Below are 13,701 nucleotides of genomic sequence, written 5' to 3' on the forward strand. Positions count from 1 at the left end.
CTAATATTGAACACAACATCTCCCCTGATCTTTTGGGATCAGTTTCAGTCAAAGAGGCCTGAAGACATGGACCAGGTACTTACAGAGGTACAGTCAACAATATATTCCCTTGGCCATTACGCATCATGGTGTGTTTGAGCTAGTTGGAGTGAAAGTTCAAGGAATGGTAAACACTACCTTAACAGAGGCATGACCACTCAACACAAAAAGTGCCCCCTAGACTCTGGGGTACTTGACAAGTCAAATCCTGCCTTCTAAGCTAAAGTCCTCCCCCTCCCCCTGTTTCCAATTCTAGCACCCCAAGGTAGATATCAGCAATGACAGCATATACCTAGTCCTACTCATGAAAGTCTTGGAAGTGCCTTTCAGATGGACTTAGATCCATCTAGGCTACCATTTTCATAACCGGAAAACACCTTGAGATCCAGTGTGGTATAGAGGTTGGACTAACACCAGGGAGACCATTAAGCTACACTTGGGTAACCTTGGATTAGTCACCATCTCTCAGCCTGGCCTACCTAACAGGGCCAGCTATGGTGATAAAAACGGGGAGGGGGAGAAGAGCTGCATGGAACTCCTTTAAAGAAAGGTGGGATAGAAATATAATAATAAATTGAATAAACATAATAGTAAAATATGATGTAGGAAGATAGAGAGGATATCATTTAAAAAAAATAAAATAAAAAGCCATTTTACTATACAGTCATACCTCGGGTTAAAGTTGCTTCAGGTTGAGCGTTGAGCATGGCAACCCGGAAGTAATGGAATTGGTTACTTCCAGGTTTCGCCACTCACGCATGCGCAGAAGCACAAAATGACATCACGCGCATGCGCAGAAGCGGCGAATCGCGACCCGCACACTCGCAGATGCGGAGACGCGGGTTGCGTTCTGCTCAGGATGCGAACGGGGCTCCGGAACGGATCCCGTTCGCATCCAGAGGTACCACTGTACATAAGAATATAAGAGCATGCAAAGAGCAATACTGAATCAGGCCAATGGCTCATTTAGTCCAGCAACCTGTTCTCACAGTGGCCAATCAGATGTCTATGGGAAGCCTGCAAGCATAAGAGAACTTTCTTCTTCCATTGGTGTCATGGGCTCAGGGGCTGAGCCACAGGGGAAGGAGGAGATGGAGAGCGAAGGGGAACAATCTGAGGGGAGCTCAGGAGGGTATGCCAGTGATCAGAGAGATTCCATGAGTCTCTCCAGCGAATCAGAGGATTCCCAGAAGGGGGCCCCCAGAGGCAGGGCAAGGGGGGCCAGTGGGGAGTCTCCAAGCGGCAGCTGGAAATCAGGGGTAGCTTCCCCACCAGAGCGTAGCGGGGGGGAAGAATCCCAAGGATTAAAACAAGAGCCTCCTGCAGGAGGAGAGAGTGAGGCTGGACTGACCACGCCTCCGTCAGAGAGTGGGGGGGCGGAGGGAAGAGCAGGTCCGGCCAGCCTCCCTGAAGGAGAAAGCAGTGAGGGGAGCAGTGTAGCCGTTAGGAGGAAAGTAGGCGGCTGGGCGCGCGCGCCAAGTTCAAATGTGGAGGCGCGCGGGCCAGCAGAAAACCCGGATTGGGAGCCAGGTCCTAAAGCCCGCCGGAAGGGTGGGGAGGAGTCAGAAGAATCCGCCTCCGAAGAAAGTAGGAAGGAGGTAACCCCAGAGGACAGGAGGACCCGGAGGAGAAAGGAGCAGAAGGAGGAGAGGAAGAGGTGGAGCAAAGCTCGGGTCTTGAACTGGTGTAGGGGAGGGGAGGAGTCAGACGGAGCTTCGCCGGTCTAAGGACTCAGACGTAGCGCTGCGCGCCACGGATGTCAAACCAACAATGAACCACAATAAAGACTTTTGTTTATAAAGAGCAACTGGCGTTGGTCCTCTGTGAGCTAGGACCTGAGGCAGCACTGACAATTGGTTTCCAGAGACTAACCTTCTTTTATAGCCATCTAGCTCCATGGCCATCGCTGCCTCCTGTAGCCATGAGTTCCGTAGTTTAACTATGCTATGCACAAAGCAGTATGCTTTCCTTTATCTGCCCCGAGCACTGCCTTTTATGTGTCCTATTTATTTCACATGGAGCATACCGTTTAAAACTTTGGGAAAATATCTCAGCTTTCAGGTTACTCTGGGCAGCCCCATGACCTCATAAAGTGGAGAAATATTTATTGGCTACCCCATTAAAATTCCAGTTGTGGCTTTTGCCAGCCTCTCCTCTGAAAATTACAAGTGAGATTAAATGGAACGCTGACAGCATGCGGAGGCAGTGATGGATGGCCTGCCATCTTTTAAGACAGCTAGTGCTGTGCTAAGGTCAGCTCCCGCACACCAAAAGGACGCAGGGGAGGGGGAGAAAAATGCCAGGAGTGGGGCACTGCCAGTCTCTGGGTCCCCCTTGACAGGAGCTCGCATTTTTCTACATCACCTAGGGGGAAAGCAAGAAAGCAAACAAATCAATACCTTAACTGTGATTTGGGGGATATTGTGTATGTGTTGGTGTTGTTGCATGCCTCCCCCAGTTCCAAGTGACAAGAGACTCCAGAGGTGCTTGAACTTACCCAGGACTTACTTAATTTCCTTGGGATGAAGGTCAGTGGAGAATCTGGTGCCATTAGGTTATATGGTTTTATTTACACATATGGTATATACAACATGAGCATAGGGTGGAAGGGCTCATAGAATTAACAATCCCAAAAGATCTTGCTTCTCCATTAGTCACAACTTGGGATGCAGCACAGAGCAAGACATGTGGTTCCCTCTCTCGCCAGCTTCTAACTCTCTCATAGGTAAAGGTAAAGGGACCCCTGACAATTAAGTCCAGTCGCAAATGACTCTGGGGTTGCGGTGCTCATCTCACTTTACTGGCCAAGGGAGCCGACATTTGTCGCAGACAGTTTTTCTGGGTCATGTGGCCAGCATGACTAAGCCACTTCTGGCGAAACCAGAGCAGCGCACGGAAACGCCGTTTACCTTCCCACCAGAGCGGTACCTATTTATCTACTTGCACTTTGACATGCTTTCGAACTGCTAGGTTGGCAGGAGCTGGGACCGAACAACGGGAGCTCACCCTGTCATGGGGATTCAAACCGCTGACCTTTCGATTGGCAAGCCCAAGCAGCACAGTGGTTTAACCCACAGCGCCACCCTCGTCCCTCATACAACTCTGCTATTGTTCTTCTAGGTACAAGATAGCCGAGGGAGGTGGGGTTGGGAAAGCCCCTCCCCATTTGCTTCTATTGCGCAGAACAACTTTTTTGGATATGCTAAATTGTGGTACCTTACTAGCCAGCCAAAGCCACTACCTTGACAAAGAGGCTGGTTTGGCAGGTTTGCTGTTAAACATTCACACTGATAAAGGGTCGCAGGTTTTGGAAAGGGTCCAGGGTGTTATCCAGACTGACCCCCCAAATTCACAGCAATATGGAACTGTAGATTTGGATGTCACCCCACAGGTCATCAAGTCTAACATTCCTGCCATGCAGGTATCACAGCTAACAAATAAACCGTGTCCCTTCCCTGCTTCTCTGTGTTGTGCCTCATTTTAAAACTTGGTCAAGAGCAGCATCAAACTCCCTACCGAAGTGTGTTTTGCTCAGAGAGTTATCATTAAGTAAAGCAGCTAAATCAGCCTGGCAGATTTGGAGGTTGGTCTCCGAAGTAGGGAGACGATAAATCTCTTCCCGCGCACGCCACACCTGCAGCCGTGGCAATCAGCGCTCTCGGCCCCATGATGAGCCACCAGTCATTAAAGGCACAGGGGTTGCCATGACGAGGCTTTCTAGGCCGCAGGTGGAATGATAATTGGTACAAAGCTTCTCTTAAAGTTACTCTTTCAGCCTGGCTGCCTTTCATTAGCTATGAAAAAACAAGGCTGGTTTAACTCTCTTTCCTTTATGGTTGAGATCTATATCCTGCCTTAACTCTGGATCATGGAAAAGAGAGTGAAGTTTGGAAGGATCAAGATTAGGAATAGCACATCTCTATTCTGCCTTGGTCAGACCACACCTGGAATACTGTGTCCGATTCTGGGTACCACAATTTAAGAAGGATGTTGACAAGCTGGAACGTGTGTAGAGAAGGGCAACCAAGAGGATGGAAGCCAAGCCTTATGAGGAATGGTTGAAGGAGCTGGGTATGTTTAGCCTGGAAAAGAGGAGACTGAGAGGAGATATAATAGCCATCTTCAAATATATTAAGGTCTGTTGTATGGAAGAGGGAGTATGCTTGTTTTCTCCTGCTGTTGAAGGTAGGACTTGAGGCAATGGCTTAAGTTACAAGAAAGGAGATTCCAACTAAATATTTGGAAAAACTTTCTGACAGTGAGAACTGTTCGGCAGTGGAATAGACGCCCACAAGAGGTGGTGGACTCTCCTTCCTTTGAGGTTTTTAAACAGGTTGGATGGCTATCTGTCATAGATGCTTTAGCTGAGATTCCTGCATTGCCGGGGATTGGACTAGATGATCCTTGGGGTCCCTTCCAACTCTAATATTCTATGATTCTGTGTTAAGACTCCTGGTAGTTCCTTTTCAGCCACATCTTTACCTGCCCAACATATGGTGTCAGGTGGTGGGGCAGGTTGGGGGAAATAGCCTCTTGGGCCAAATTAGGACCCCTGGCAGGCTTACCTCTGGGATAGAGAGAGATGGACAGACAGATAGACAGACATACAGAGACATAGAAATAGAGAGATGGAGTAAAAAAAAGTCCTGAGAGAAAGGATGGGGTGGCACTGGGAATGTGGTATGCAATCTTGCAATACCACAAACATACCCAGCACAGGTTCTGCCCACCGTCTGAGACTTTGCAGGTCCTCTGCCAGTCAGAGTATTAAATGACATTGGGTTAGATGGACAATGGTCTAAGGCAGCCCACCTGAAGGAGCATTTCCACCCCCATCGTTCTGCCCAGACACTGAGGTCCAGTGCTGAGGATCTTCTGGCGGTTCCCTCCCTGCGAGAAGCCAAGTTATAGGGAACCAGGCAGAGGGCCTTCTCAGTAGTGGCACCCGCCCTGTGGAACGCCCTCCCACCAGATGTCAAAGAGAAGAACAACTACCAGACTTTTAGAAGACATCTGAAGGCAGCCCTGTTTAGGGAAGCTTTTAATGTTTGATGTATTACAGTATTTTAATATTTTTTTGGAAGCCGCCCAGAGTGGCCGGGGAAGCCCAGCCAGATGGGCGGGGTATAAATAATAAATTATTATTATTATTATTATTATTATTATTATTATTATTATTATTATTTCTTGAAAAGCAACCTTCTCATTTTCTCCTGGAAAGTCCCTGGAAATTTATTACCTTCCTCTCTCTCTTTTTGCTGCATAGTCCCAGCAACAATTTAACCAACCCTTCTGACAGGGAGTTTTATGAAAGAAAGCAGGCTAATTGTCATCTTAAAAGGAAAAAAGGGGGGGGCGGAGGATTACAGCCCATAACTCACATTTGATTTGCAAACCAAGAAAATGTTGCCCTTCCAATTATTGCCTGCCATGCACCAACAATCATGGACTTAACACTGTTTATACAGACCAGGTTTAAAACCACTAAATCAATCTGCAATTTAACACGGCAGAGATTAAGGAAAGGCACGCACACCTGCCGACCTGGTTCAGAAGTGACAGTTTTTACTCCTCACATTTTATCCCTCAAAGCTTCCTCTTGTCGAGGGCAGGATTGATGGGGGAGTTTAAGGCAATATTATGCTAAAAAAAAAAATGTTTCAGGAACAGTGGCCTCAGGGCTGAAACACATAAGACACTTGGATCACCTTACAGCATCCCTGGATGGCTTCAGTGTCTAACATGAGCTGTGAAGATCTCAGCATCAATCATCAAGGAGAGTGATTAAGGGTCGATTTCTCCCCAAAGCATTTTGCACATTTTCGAAATTATCTGTAATCTATAAAGCTGTGCTGATTGCAATGCCGTCACCGTTATTGATGATTGGAAGAAGGCTGCAAAAAAAATGGTGTCTTTTTTTTAATGCTTTCATACATGCATACCTTTACGAAGGTAAATAAAGGACCTGCTTTAGAGGATATGGCATTGACTAGGATGAGACAGGGGGACGGTCCTCTATTTGAATGTTGGCGATCCCTGCTTTAGCCAGATGGCCTCCGGTCTGATTCAGATTGTGAATATTAGCAAACATGTATTTTAGTACTGATGAAAACTGCAAAGTGTTGAAAGCTGGCTGTTTCCACTGGTGTGCTTGTGTGAGTGAGAAGCATTTGATTTGTCTGTTGCAAGGAGAAAGCATCTTGAATGCAAAGGATTTGGGGGGGGGCAGGCAGAGCTGAGAATGACAAGGGTTTGTGTACTTGCTTCAAGTCACCACCTGCCAAATTCCATGCTTCTGATCTCTTCTGAGTCAACCTCGGTTGGGGAGATCACAGGCAGGCTCAGGGCAATCTGTCAGAAAACTGGCTGTCACATTTCCCAGCATTAGGGCTCTCATTTCCCCCAGAAATAGACTGAGTGTTTTAACATGACCATTTCTTCAAGAGCTGAACTTGTCACCCACAAGCTGTGGCTAATGCCACGCATGGCAACAGCTCCTGTAGTAGAAATCTATTCTCATATGACTTAGCAAACATTTAACGCTACAAATTGTTCAAAGCATTTCACAGACATCACTTCAGGAACCATTACAACTCCCTCCCTTTAAAGGAAGCCAGTGCTGCTGTTGTTAGTGACCTTGCCAGAGTTCATAATTCCATGGAAGGTCTATAGCTCACTAGTAGTGCATCTGCTTTGCATGCAGAAAGTGCCAGGTTCAATCCCAATCATCTCCAGTTAGGGATGGAAATGTCCTCTGTCCAAAATCCTGAAGAATTGCTGTTGTAGACAGTATTGAGCCAAGTGGACCAACGGTCTGGCTCAGTACAGTGGTACCTCGGGTTACATATGCTTCAGGTTACATACGCTTCAGGTTACAGACTCCCCTAACCCAGAAATATTACCTCAGGTTAAGAACTTTGCTTCAGGATGAGAACAGAAATCATGCTTCAGCGGCGTGGCAGCAGCAGGAGGCCCCATTAGCTAAAGTGGTGCTTCAGGTTAAGTACAGTTTCAGGTTAAGAATGGACCCCTGGAACAAATTAAGTACTTAACCCGAGGTACCACTGTATATGACAGCTTCTTACGTTCCGATGGTTTAGCATACAAATTTCAGCAAATTTAAAAAATCTCCAAGTTCTTCTCCAGCCTAGATTGTAAATCATGGGTTATGAGCATGGACAGAAGGAACAGAATCCAGTACTCACCCAGCGACTTCATCAGCAGTACAAGATCACCTGATTGTGGTCCTTAATTGGTTCAAGCTAAGCCAAGCTATTTTCTGGAGAGGAAATATTCAGTTGCCTAGTCCAATTATGAATGAAATGGGGTAAGAAGGTAACCCCTTTATTAGATATGGGCATGTGGGAGGTTGAGAAAATGGTTTGCCTTAAGACCACCTAGGAGCTTCAAAGCTGAGGTCACATTTGAACTCACAACTTTGAGGATCAAAATCTTTTTCCTAACTATTATACATTCATCCAGAGCAAATTTTCACCAACCCTGGTCATTTACGTGTGCATAAATGCATAAGTATGTGTATAAAGAAGACAGGCAGACAGACAGAATTAATTAGACAGCAGTATCATTGTTTGCCTTTTATCAGAAAACTTTTCATCATCTCAGATTTTCCTCCTCCACCTACTCCTTGATTTGTGTTCTCCCCACAGCGTGCTCTACAGCAGTCTGCTTTGATTCCCCCCCCCCTCTTATTTTTTCTCTTCAAATGCTGAAAGGGAGAGAGAGAGAGCCCAAAGAGAAAGGGGAGAAAATTAAAACTTATCGGAGGAAGTGATGTTTATCTCCTAGGTAGCCCTCTTCTGCAGCTAACAAAATCAGGTAGCACACAACCACGCCATTCAGCACTTCCTGCTATAAGTCATTGTATTTATCAGATGGAACAGACATCAAAAAAGGCCTTTTGTGTGCCATTGAATTTCTATCAAGCCGGCAAAATCTTTGTTCCTGAAAAGGAATCCGCTATCAAGAGTTTTTATACTACCCTTTGGAACTTCATTTTCCAGACCTGCTGATATGTCTTTGACAAGATGTGGCCCTATGCAACCCTTTTTGTCAGAACACACATACTTTCCCCTCTGCCTAGATGCTTCTTTTGTCCGAATTTTTCTTTCTTTATTTTAAAAAAAACCTAGTTTTCCAGGTGCGACTATGCTAATACTAAGCGAGCAAATTTGCTTTCCCCTTGAATAAGCATTTGCTTTAGGGATATGAAATCTCTACCACTTTTATTTCTGTGTTATTTTATTGCTCAACAGAATGTGATGTGGCACAATTGGAAGACCCAATGGGGGCACATCTGCCAGGGCACGGACATCCTGAATTTTGTGTGTTTCAATCTAACATCACAACATTATTTAAGAGCAGGTTGAGGTGGTTATTACCCCTCTACTACTATCCATACCAGGTTGCTTAACCATTCCTATTGTGTCTTTTCTTTTAGGAGATCAAGATAATCAGGTGACAGCAAAAACAGCAAAATAAGTTAACAGGGGCAATTAGAATACGATCTATTATTTGATTAATTTTTTTAACACTACTCAGTTTTTTTATTAACTCTGCCATTTGTACTGATATAAACATCTAGAATGTATTTTGTATAGCTAAGCATTTAGCTCAGGCATAGACAAACTCCAGATGTTTTGGGACTACAATTCTGAACTGTTAGCTAGGGATGGTGGGAGTTGTAGTCCCAAAACATCTGGAGGGCCGAGTTTGTCTATGCCTGATTTAGCTCTATCTTCAGTACATTTTATTTTATTTTATTTTATTGCTATGGCCAGTGGCTGATGCAAATTAAGATTATTCTGGTCTCTCTCTTTAAGAGCAGGTGTGAGTGTGACATGACAGAGTCAACCAAGTACTGGGGGACTGATGGGGGGGTGAAATTATTCTAAATGCAGTGGTACCTCGGGTTACATACGCTTCAGGTTACATACTGTCAGGGGTTCAGGGACAGAGGCACAGGGTAGGCAGGAGATGGAGAGCGATGGGGATGAATCCCAGGACAGCGAGGAAGAGGATGACAATGACTCAAGAGATTCCATGAGTCTTTCCAGCGAATCAGAGGATTCCCAGAAGGGGGCGCTGGTGGTCAAGGCCAGGGGAGCCCCAGGGGGGACGTGTCAGGAGCAGGGGGCCAGCGGGGGATCCCAAAGTGGCAGCTGGGCGTCAGGACCAGCCTCCCCGCCAGAGTGCAGCGAAGGGGGTGGAGGTTCCAGTGTATCAGGGGAAGCAGCTCCGGCAGCAGAGAAGGGAGGGAGGTCGGAGCAAGCCACCCTCCCAGAAGGGGAGGGGAGTAGTGAAGGGAGTAGTGTAACTGTCAAGAGGAAGGTTAGAGGTTGGGCGCGCGCGCCAAGTTCAAATGTGGAGGCGCGCGGAAGTACAGGGAGCCCGGAGGAGGAGCCAGGTCCCAAAGCCCGCAGGAGGGGGGAAGAGCAATCTGGGGATTCCGCGTCAGGGGAATCCAGGAGGGGCGAAACCCCAGCGGGCAGGAAGACCCTGCGGAAAAGGAAAGAGAGGAAGAGGTGGAGCAGCGCAAGCCTCTTAAACTGCTGCAGGGGAGGGACTGACTCAGAGGGGACTTCAACGGTCTAAGCGTAACAGACGTGAGGCTGCGCGCCTTGGATGTGAAGCGAACAATGAACTCCAATAAACACTTTTGTATATAAGAAGAACTTGGCGTTGGTCTTTTGTGAGCTGAGACCTGAGGCAGCCCTGACAGTAAGTCCCCTCTCCGGAAACCGCAAATTTTTTTTTTGCAAAGCTCACGAAGTTTGGCAGACATGACTACTGAGGAGCAGATAACGACCCTGCGAAACGCAGTCGCCGAGCTCTCCGCTGCGGTAGTGGTCTCCCAGAGGAAAGTTGACGAAGCAGAAGCGCGATGCCAGGATCTGCAAGCCAGGTGGGACCGTGCGTGCAAAGAGGGGTTCCCGGGGTCCAGATCAGAGGGAATCGGACTCGGACAGAGGGGGGGCAATTTAGTAGCCCACTTCGATGGGAACCTGAAGCATTATCCCAGTTTCAGAGCAGAAGTCGTATACGCGCTGCATTTGCTTCGGAAAGACTTCAAAGATGAGGAGGAGAAAGTAGGCTTTATTGTGTCCCACTTGCATGGGGAAGCTAGAGCCTGGTTACGCAATTTGTGGCACGAAGATGGTCCTGCCCGCAGGAACTCTGACGAATTTATCAAAGCCATGGACGCTTGCTTCCAATCTACCGTTGACGTTGATGTGGCGCGACGGGAGATGCATGGATTGCGGCAGGGCAAGGCTACAGTGCGTCAGTACCATTCTCGCTTTTTTGCATTGCTGAATGTGCTGGGCTGGGAAAAAGACTCCCTGGCAGTGAGAGACTTGTTCTGGGAGGGGCTCCATGGCTCCGTAAAAGATGAGTTGGCCAGGGGGGACAGACCTCAAACCCTAGCAGACGTCGTGCAGAGGGCACTCACAATAGGAGTGCGCCACGAAGAACGCCCTTGGCACAGTGAGGAGGGGCGCCAAGTCCGCGCACCAGCTAGAGCGCCTCCTTTTCTTCCCAGGGACCTGGGACGTACGCATCCCTCGCCTCTGCTGAGGGAGGGGGAGGAACCAATGGAACTTGGTGGTGCAAAGGCTCAGACAGCTGCCGGAGCCTCAGCGTCTGGAGCAGTCAAGGCGAAGCCTCCTAGAGGGACCAGGAAGTGTTACATCTGTGACAGTGCGCAGCACATGGCCAAAGAGTGTCCCCAGAGGCTCCAGAAGCACACTGCAGCCTTAGCAACAGTAACAGAAGCAGCGCTCCAAGGAGAGCAGTTTCAGGGAAACGACAATGCCTGGCTGGAAGCAGAGATGCTGGGGCTCAGCCAGGCGAGTCAGTAAAGCAGTCCCCAGCGCTTTTGCAGCCTACAGATCCCTTACCACCCAAGCCAGTGGTGCAGCTCACTGCTACTCTCCAGCTACCTAATGGACTCACCCTGGAAGTCCCCATTACAATTGACTCAGGGAGCAACGCAGACTTCGTGGGGGTGCAGTTCATCAAGCAGCATCGCATAGCGCTTCTACCAGCCACGCTGCCTCTGAACGTCGTCACGGTAGATGGCAGGAAGTTGCTGGGCGGGCAAGTGGTACAGCAGACGCCACCCATGGTGATGCAGATTGGGAATCATCGCGAGGTCATCAGTTTCAACGTCACCCGCCTGTCAGACACGCCTATAGTGTTAGGCATGAGTTGGCTGGATAGACACAGCCCATCATTAGCGTGGTACCAGCGGCAGCTCACCTTTGGCTCGTCCTACTGCGCACAACATTGCATCCAGACCGGCCAGGAGGAGGAAGGGCAACAGTTGCATCTAGGCATGGTGCAGGCGGTGCCCCACAAGTACAAGGGGTTTTTGGAGGTCTTCTGCGAAAAGGAAGCTGACCAATTACCACCCCACCGGCCCTACGACTGTGCAATTGACCTCTTACCAGGGGCGACGCTGCCGACTGCGAAGCTGTATTCCATGTCTGAAGATGAGATGCAGGAACTCAGGGAGTTCATAGATCACAATTTAAAGCGGGGATTCATCCGAGAATCCAAGGCAGTGGGGGGCAGTCCTGTGTTTTTCGTGAAGAAGAAGGACACGCCCCAAAAAAGGCTCATTGTGGACTATAGGGCCATCAACTCGATGACAAAGCCCAAGGCCTTCCCCATGCCCAAAATTGACGACCTGCTCGCGACAGTGAGGAAGGGGAGGGTCTTCACCAAGTTGGATCTACGCGGAGCATACAATCTAATACGCATGAGGGAAGGTGACGAGTGGAAGACGGCCATGTTCACGCCGCTGGGCACCTATGAATACAGAGTTATGCCGTTTGGTCTCCAAAATGGCTCCCACTGTTTCCAAGCATTCATGCACCACGTGCTAGCGGGACTCCTCTACAAGAAGTGCGTATGCTTCCTCGACGACATTCTGATCTTCTCAGAATCGCAGGAGACTCACGAGAGAGACGTAAAGGAGGTCCTGCAGAGGCTACGGGAGCACAGACTCTACGCCAAACTGGAGAAGTGCCAGTTCGACGTGACGGAGGTGGATTTCCTGGGCTACCGGCTGTCCGACAAGGGACTAGCCATGGACAGCGCCAAGGTCCGCGCGGTGTTGGACTGGAACAGCCCGCGCAATCGGAAGGAGGTCCAGAGGTTCGTCGGCTTCGCCAACTTTTACCGCAAGTTCATCAGGGGTTTCGCAAAAGAGATGGCAGCTATCACGGACACCCTCAGTTCCAAGAAGAAAAAGTTCACCTGGACGGCCCAGGCGGAGCAGTCCTTCAGGAGACTTAAGAGCCTCTTCGCGTCCGAAGAACAGCTGCTACACGTGAATCCCGGCAGGCCCATGCGGGTTGAGACTGACGCATCTGACAGAGCAGTGGGGGCCGTCCTCTTGCAGGAAGATCCGCAAGGGAACTGGAGGCCCTGCGCTTTCTATTCCCAGAAGCTCAGCAAGTCGGAACAGAACTACACCATCTGGGACAGGGAGTTGTTGGCCATCCACGCGGCTTTCAAGGCGTGGAGGCACTTCCTCATCGGAGCCAAGCACACCGTGCTGGTCCGCACAGACCACAAGAACCTAGAGTATTGGCGCACGGCGAAGCTCCAGAGCCAGAGGCACATACGATGGGCGGAGTTCTTTGCGGATTTCGACTTCAGGATAGAGTATATCCCGGGAGACAACAACGTCATAGCGGATGCGCTCTCCAGGAAACCGCAGTATCTCGAGGAAGCGGCACCAGTGGCAGCCAAGCACATTTTCGCACCGCAGGCGTGGGCGTGCGCTTCCGCCGCCGTGGACCTGGACGCGGTGCGACGCGCGCTGCAGACGGATCCGTTCGCACAATCCAAGATGGAGGAGGTGCGAAGAGGGACAGCAAAGGACGACGAATTCCAGATACGCGACGGCCTGCTAACCCGCAAAGGTGCTCTCTACGTGCCGGGAGACGATCTCCGCGCGAAGGTTCTACAGCAGTTACACGACGCACCCAGCGCGGGTCACTTCGGCAAGGAAAAGACGGCGGACTTAGTAGCCAGGGACTTTTGGTGGCCCCAGATGCGAGGAGAGGTCGCGGATTACGTCGCCAGGTGTGACACTTGTCAGAGGTCCAAGCCAGTGCACAAGAAGCCAGCGGGACTGCTGGAACCGCTGGAGACGCCACTACAGCCGTGGGAAAGGGTGGCGCTGGACTTTGTTACTGATCTGCCCAGTTCGCGAGGCAAGACGGCGGTGCTTGTGGTTGTAGACCTGTTCACCAAGATGGCACACTTCATTCCTTGCGCGAAGGTGGCAACAGCGGAACAGACCGCCAAGTTGTTCATAGACCACGTGTTCCGGGTGCACGGCTTACCACGGTCCATCCTGTCCGACCGGGGTCGCCAATTCATTTCCAGTTTCTGGCAGAAGCTCCTGGGCATCCTGAATGTCAAGATCACCTTAGCGTCGGCGAGACACCCGCAAACCAACGGCCAAGCGGAGAGGGTCAACGCTATCATGCAGCAGTACCTGCGATGTTACGCCAATCAACAGCCTGCAACTTGGGTGGACTACTTACCGATGGCCGAGTTTGCCTACAACAACACGAAGCACGCATCAACGGGGGTGACACCGTTCTTCGCCAACAATGGGCGACATCC

The 13,701-nt window shown here is 49.5% G+C and overlaps 1 protein-coding gene across 2 annotated transcripts in view; it reads right to left on the bottom strand.

The window, feature by feature from the left end:
- Positions 1-13,701, bottom strand: part of RIT2 (Ras like without CAAX 2) — a 259,864-nt gene that overhangs the window by 79,012 nt on the left and 167,151 nt on the right. The window lies entirely within an intron of this gene.

This window comes from Podarcis pityusensis, assembly GCF_964106645.2.
Source record: "Podarcis pityusensis genome assembly, chromosome: 11".
In the NCBI taxonomy this organism is placed as follows: Eukaryota; Metazoa; Chordata; class Lepidosauria; order Squamata; family Lacertidae; genus Podarcis; species Podarcis pityusensis.